This window comes from Thalassophryne amazonica, chromosome 1, assembly GCF_902500255.1.
Source record: "Thalassophryne amazonica chromosome 1, fThaAma1.1, whole genome shotgun sequence".
Classification (NCBI taxonomy): domain Eukaryota; kingdom Metazoa; phylum Chordata; class Actinopteri; order Batrachoidiformes; family Batrachoididae; genus Thalassophryne; species Thalassophryne amazonica.
In genome coordinates this window covers 110,641,013-110,648,882 of record NC_047103.1, presented here as the reverse complement: position 1 = coordinate 110,648,882, position 7,870 = coordinate 110,641,013, and positions in this window count along the sequence as shown.

Below are 7,870 nucleotides of genomic sequence, written 5' to 3'. Positions count from 1 at the left end.
TACACGATGCAGGATGCGTGATTAACTTGAAACTCGGTCCAAAAAATTCCTGCATGAAAAATCATCTCGCACAGTGTAAAGCACGTTTTACAACATCATAAAACGTGCGCACATTCTCTCCACATGCAAAACATTTTGCGATGACACTTCCAGGGCTCCGTAAAAATGCCTGTTTTTACAAATAAAAAAAATGGAATATTTTACAAAAGTACATTTATCTGTAAACACCAACACACGACAGACATCACATTAACGTGTTGGTTTACATAATGAATGACTGAACCAATCAGTGTTTAGCACTCAATTATTGGCTTCAATGTCATTGAACGTGTTGTTATTAACAGTGCCAAAACTCAGACAAATGATGAAGAGGGAGAGAAACTACTAAAAACAGTTAATATGGCCTTCCCCAATTTAAAGAAAAAGACAGTTGAGGCATTCATTCAAGCAGTGAGTGTTGAGCGAACAAGTGAATATCTTGTGAGAACAGCCTGTCAGAAAATACGTATATAGAGCCATAGTGCTGTCCAGGTGAAATGTAGAATACATGCCAAACCTTTCAGAGAAGACACCACGTTGGTTTTTGAACCAGATGAAGACCCCCAGTAGCCAGGCGGACTTGAATTTTGTGACAAACTTGTTCAGGTGAATAAAGGGGCACAAGCAAACATAATCCTTAGTGTGCAAAATCCCACTGACCACGACATTATGTTAACAGGAAGAGTGGCTATTGGTACAGCTCAGTCAGTCACATCTGTGTGTCCAGTCAGGTCTGTTAAGGAAACGCACTCACCTGTTGATGTAAACACCATTCAGGCCCGGCACACCAAAGATCAGGAAGTGAGTGCAGAGCCCTGGGACCCCCCTATTGATCTCAGTCATTTAAATGAGAACCAGAGGCAGGTTGTTCAGAAGAAGTTGAGTGAAGAGTCAGACTCATTCTCTCGCTCAGATGATGACATAGGTTGTATTGAGAAGCTCCAGTTGAACATTTCATTGAAAGATCCTGAGCCTGTAGTACGAACCTATATGTCAGTCCCTGAGCCCTTATATGAAGAAATGAAGGACTACTTGATAGATCTGATAGCACAGGGGTGGATAGCGAAATCCCATTCATCCTATGCTTCACCCATTGTTTGTGTCAGGAAGAAATGTGGCTCTCTACGTCTGTACATAGACTATCGTGAGTTAAACCGTAAAACTTACCCAGACAGACAGCCAATCCCCAGAGTCCAGGATATTATGGATAGCCTTGGAGGAAATACCATGTTCTCACTGCTAGACCAGGGAAAGGCCTACCATCAGGGGTTTATGGCAAAAGACAGCAAGCATCTGACAGCGTTCGTAACACCCTGGGGCCTGTACAAATGGGCCAGGATCCCCTTCGGGCTCATGAATGCCCCAGCAGCTTTTCAGCACTGCATGGAAGAGTGTTTAGAGGGCATCCGAGACAAAATCTGTGTCCCATATTTAGATGATACCCTTGTGTACAGCAAAACATTTGAAAACCATGTGGATGATGTAAGACAAGTATTGCAGAGACTGAGGCAATATGGAATCAAACTGAAACCAAGTAAATGTGAATTATTCAAAACAGAAATTCGCTACCTTGGGAGAATAGTATCAGCAGAGGGAAACAAAACTGATCCTGCTGACACAGCTGGCATCAAAGTGCTGAAAGACAGAAAACCAAAAACAGTTGGTGAGTTAAGACAGATCATGGGAGTGTTGAGTTATTACCGCCAGTACGTAAAAGACTTTTCTCGCATTGCTAGCCCCTTGTATGAGGGTAGGCTGAAAAGTTCTAAGGCTCACTATAATGCAGTTAATGCATTACTCCTTCATGGGGAGCCTTAGAACTTTTCAGCCTACCCTCGTAAGAGCTAGCTAAAGGACCTACCCTCAGAGAAAATCTCCAGCCCTGGGGGAGGAGGTCGCACAAAGAGGGAAACGCCAAAGTGCTTCCATCCCACACACCAATTGAATGGAAAGATTCACATCAGCAAATTCTAGAGCAACTGATAGACTGTCTTGCGCAACCGCTTGTCCTTGCCTTTCCAGACTTTTCCCAGCCATTTGTCCTTCATACAGATGCCTCTAACAAGGGGCTGTGCTGTATCGGAGACAAAACGGGAAGTTACATGTCATTGCATTTGGATCCCGGACACTGTCAGCATCAGAAAGAAGTTATCACCTCCATTCGGGTCAATTGGAGTTCCTCGCTCTTAAATGGGCGATTGCCAAACGATTCCATGATTATTTGTATTATGCTCCCTTCTTTACAGTTTTCAGTGACAACCCCTTAACTTATGTTTTGTCCACTGCCAAGTTGAACACCACAGGAAGCAGGTGGGTGGCAGAGCTAGCAGATTTCAACTTTACCATTAAATATTGCCCTGGAAAAGAGAACATTGATGCTGATAGTTTGTCTAGGATGCCATTAGATGTTGAAAAACTGATGAATGAGTGCACAGAGGAGATCTCTTATGATGCAGTGGGAACAACTGCTCAGGCAGTAGGAACACAGACAGAGTCAAAGGCTTCATGGTCAATGGCAATCTCTGCTATCACTCTACTTGACGCTAAAGATACCACAGTTGTCTCATTAACACCAGCACAGATACAACAGGATCAGAAAGATGACTTCCACATTGGGCCAGTTTTACAGCGTAATCGCTGACAAAATATTTAATGACTATGCCCTGAAATTTGGATTACCAGCACGTATTCACCATGATCAGGGAGGTGAGTTTGAGAATCAGCTCTTCTCACAACTGAGCAAATACTGTAGTGTGACAGGATCAAGAACAACCCCCTACCATCCTCAGGGGAATGGCCAGGTAGAACGTTTTAACCGCACTCTAATACAGATGCTCAAGGCTCTCACAGACAAAGACAAAATGAACTGGAAAGACTCTTTGAATAAGCTCATGTTTGCTTATAACTGCACACGTACAAAGGTAACTGGACTTTCCCCATTTTTCCTATTGTATGGCCGCTCTCCAAGACTACCCATTGACATGCTGTTTAACTTGCCCACTGAAGCAGGCAGTTGTAGTCAGCATGAATATGTCGAAAAGTGGAAGCAAGGAATGCAAGAGGCATATGCTATTGCAAAAGAAAATGCACAAAAAGCTGCTCAGAGGAACAAGAGGCTATATGATGGTAAGGTGAGGAGTTCTGTGTTGTATCCTGGTGACCGTGTTTTAATTCGCAACCTGACCCCCCGGGGTGGACCTGGGAAACTGAGGAATCACTGGGAAGACACCATCCATACTCAAAATTTTTTCAGAAACTGTGAGACACATCCAAGAGGACACCATTCGAGAAATTCAGATGGTTTTCAGTGAAAATTTTTTGGGCTGATGAAAGATTAAGGAGTGTTACTATCGCTTTAAGGACTGCCCACGGCGCCGGAGGGCGCGCCGCACCCCGAGCCGCCATCGTCAGCCTGTTTCAAGCTGAAAACTTCCAAATTTAAGGCTCTGTTGATCCAGGACGTCGTGAGAGAGCAGAGAAGTTTCAGAAGAGGTCAAGATCAGCAGTTTATCCGGACATTCCACTGTTAAAGGAGATTTTGTAATGAAAGATGTGCGGACGGATTCGCGCGGCGGCACAGGAAAAACACCTCCATGTTGGAAACCATTCGTAAGATTCAGGCGGCTTTCGATGGCTTTCAGTCGAGTGAGTATCCGAGAAATTGTTTAACAGCTGGGCATGTTCCAACTTGTCCTGTAAGGCTTCCAACGGAGGTGTTTTTCTGTGCCAGTTCAAGGTATGTGATAGTTGATTTCAGAATGCACGTGCCAACCCATTAAACTGGCAGTGTCTAGGTTTGTTACTCAAGGGGGAATCTAGATTTGTTCAAGCCCTCTGTTAAAATGGGCCCAGCTCGAACTTGATGATATGTGTATTACCAACCTATAACAAAGACTTAAGTTTCATGAAATTCTTCCTACAAATGTGAGAGGAGTTGATTTCAGAACACTTATATCCTTTTTGAGACAGATGGCTGGACCGACAGAAATCACCATGACATAATCCCCCTTCTGGCCTTCGGCAAACGGGATATAAAGGACAAAGCAAGAACCCAGTTTGTCTAGTATCACAATTACTATCCTGTTTGTAGGCCATGACCTCACACAAATATGCTCTAATTTCCCACGAGTTATTTTTATCAAATGGGAGCAAAGAGAAAGCACACAAGGTTCTGTAGTAAATCCACTTTATTTAAAAAGGCACACAGTAAAAATGTTTATGAAAAAACATTTTGCCATGATTTATGTACACAGACAACATTTGTATGTGCAATATAAGTTTAAACAAAACACAAACTGTTATATGGCTGGGGGGGGCCTGGCTGCCGGTTTGTTTGTCTGTTTGTTTTCCTCCCAGGTGGCGTGCATTTGGGACTGAGTGGCTGTGTTGCTGAGGCTGTCAGGACCTCACCCTGATCACCTGCGACTCGTCAGGACTCACAGCTGAGGTGCATCTGGATGGATTGGAGCATGTTGGCATTTAAGACTGGAGTGCACAGTGTGTATTGGCCAGAGACTACTGTTATGTGTCGGACGCAGCTCGTTTGTTTTTTTCTGTCGCCCAAGGGGTTTTTTCATTTTTAGCACTCTGGTTCCCCCTTGTGGTGACTGAATCACGGTACCGTCAAGCTCTGGAGTAGGAACAGGTGTGTTCCATTTGGTTGAGCTTGACGGTATAACTCACTGATTTGTTTTGTGTTAGTTCATTTTGTGTGGGTGTTTTTTGAGTTGGTTTTTGTGTGGGCTTTTCTTTTTTGTTGTCCACTATTTGTCTGGGGGTGTGACCCTGTAGCCTTTGCTAAAGAAGAACAAAAAAAAAAAAGAAAAAAAAAAAAAAAAGAAAAACGGGGACCCAAACAACTGTGTGTTGGTCTGTTTTTTTTTTCTTTTGTTTCTTTTTGTTTCACATCCCCAGGGTTAGATGGAGCGGTCCCCTGGGGGGTGATGGGGCGGTCTTTGGGTTGTTTTTTCTCTTTGTTTTTTGTTGTGCCCTCTCTTCTCCTCTGACTCCAGCCGGGTGTGCCGTAGTGTCGGCATTGCTGGAGGGGTGCAGTTAGGTTGTGCTGGGCGTTTCCCAGGTGGCCTCTGCACCCGGGAGGGGAGGGGGGGGGGGTTTGGGGTTTTTTTTTGTTTTCCCTCCCCCAGTTTCCGCCCTCAGGGTTTGACTGTGGTGTCCTCTGGGGGGGAAAAGGCGTTGGGTCCATCTAGCCGTGGACGGCCGGGGCTGGGTCCATTGGTCGTGAGGGGAGGCGTCTCCTGGGGTTGACGAGTGGTCCTCTGGGGGGCGCTGGTAGTCCCCGTGGGTGACGGTGGATCCCAGAGGGACCTCGGCCGTGGTTATTACTCCTGGAGCTGGCGGGTGGCCCTCTGGGGGGTGTTGGTCCCTGCGTGTCGTTTGGGGGGGAGGAGGGGGGGTATTTTGGCATTTTTGTTTGTGAGTTTACATGTGGGTTGTTTTTCTTTTCTCCCCTTCCCTGGGGTTTGATGGGACGGTCCCCTGGGGCGGGGGGGGGGGGGGGGGGTGTTTTGGTTGTTTTCTGTTATGACTAATCACACATGTTTGGTTAAAGGCTGACCGCACAGGTGTAGGAACTCCTGGCCACACCTGTGCTGAGACTGTCAAACAAGGGCAAAGATGCAGCCAGTTCAACCAGTCTGTTGGAGGACGAACGCAGACGCGGTTTCCAGCCATGGTCCCTGGAGGGGGGTGTTTCTCCTGGGCCAGGTGTGTGTGGTCGCCGGGAGGCTTCCCGTGAGGGTGGGGTACTGTTATATGGCTGGGGGGGGGCCTGGCTGCCGGTTTGTTTGTCTGTTTGTTTTCCTCCCAGGTGGCGTGCATTTGGGACTGAGTGGCTGTGTTGCTGAGGCTGTCAGGACCTCACCCTGATCACCTGCGACTCGTCAGGACTCACAGCTGAGGTGCATCTGGATGGATTGGAGCATGTTGGCATTTAAGACTGGAGTGCACAGTGTGTATTTGCCAGAGACTCGACCTTGTGACCAGACGGGTGAGATCGTCGTCTCGGGAGCCATCTCATCAGCAGCGGATGCTGAGAAACATCCAGGTTTGATGCACAGTCTGTGAAAGAGGAGGGGGTGAGGTCTCACGCTCGTCAGCACACTTCCTGAGGTACGTTAGATTTTGTGACTAACAGTTATACAGTCAGTAAATGTGGTGTCCCTCACACCTTATTGTATTGAGCTGTTTGTTAGTCATGTATCAGCTTCCACTGCGGTGGAGTTTTGTGAACTGGATGTTCCATGCCCGCAGGTTGGAAGCTGATCAGCAATCAAGCCAGGAAGTGTTTGCTGTTTGTACACCTTTAAGTGTTCTGTGTGTAGAGTGTGGACTCACATAATGGTTCCTTCTTTCACAGACTCGGTTGTTGCGGCCACCTGGGGGGTGTCGGCGGGGTCCTTGGGTCCGAAACAGCTTCTGGCTCCGGACCGTTAGCGCTGCTGGGAGCGCACCACGCCAGGCCGCACCTTTTTGTTATATTATCACTGTTATGTATTAAATTCAGTTAGCCTTTGTACCGTGCTCTGCTTATTTCATACTGGGTCCTTCAAACGCTGGTCGGTTCTCCGAGCTGCGTCCGACACATAACAACAAACCTTTGCTCAAACCCAGAGGACCAGACCTGAACCTCTGAGAAAAAGACCAATATCTAAAGCTTTGCTCCCTCAGGACTGTCTTGTTGGGATGGTGGTCAGACCTACTAACACTCCAATGGATTGACCACCAATTGAGCAGAGAAGTTTTTGAAAACTGGGCACTGAGATGGCACACTTTGAGCCATTCCCAGTGATGTTTAACCAATGTACTGGAGAAACACAGGCAAAGTCAATCAATCAATCAACTTTTTTCTTATATAGCGCCAAATCACAACAAACAGTTGCCCCAAGGCGCTCCATATTGTAAGGCAAGGCCATACAATAATTATGAAAAACCCCAACGGTCAAAACGACCCCCTATGAGCAAGCACTTGGCCACAGTGGGAAGGAAAAACTCCCTTTTAACAGGAAGAAACCTCCAGCAGAACCAGGCTCAGGGAGGGGCAGTCTTCTGCTGAGACTGGTTGGGGCTGAGGGAAAAAACCAGGAAAAAGACATGCCGTGAAGGGGGGCAGAGATCGATCACTAATGATTAAATGCAGAGTGATGCATACGGAGCAAAAAGAGAAAGAAACAGTGCATCATGGGAACCCCCCCACAATCTACGTCTAAAGCAGCATAACCAAGGGATGGTCCAGGGTCACCCGATCCAGCCCTAACTATAAGCCTTAGCGAAAAGGAAAGTTTTAAGCCTAATCTTAAAAGTAGAGAGGGTATCTGTCTCCCTGATCTGAATTGGGAGCTGGTTCCACAGGAGAGGAGCCTGAAAGCTGAAGGCTCTGCCTCCCATTCTACTCTTACAAACCCTAGGAACTACAAGTAAGCCCGCAGTCTGAGAGCGAAGCGCTCTAATGGGGTAATATGGTACTACGAGGTCCCTAAGATAAGATGGGACCTGATTATTCAAAACCTTATAAGTAAGAAGAAGAATTTTAAATTCTATTCTACAATTAACAGGAAGCCAATGAAGAGAGGCCAACACGGGTGAGATATGCTCTCTCCTGCTAGTCCCCGTCAGTACTCTAGCTGCAGCATTCTGAACCAACTGAAGGCTTTTTAGGGAACTTTTAGGACAACCTGATAATAATGAATTACAATAGTCCAGCCTAGAGGAAATAAATGCATGAATTAGTTTTTCAGCATCACTCTGAGACAAGACCTTTCTGATTTTAGAGATATTGCGTAAATGCAAAAAGGCAGTCCTACATATTTGTTTA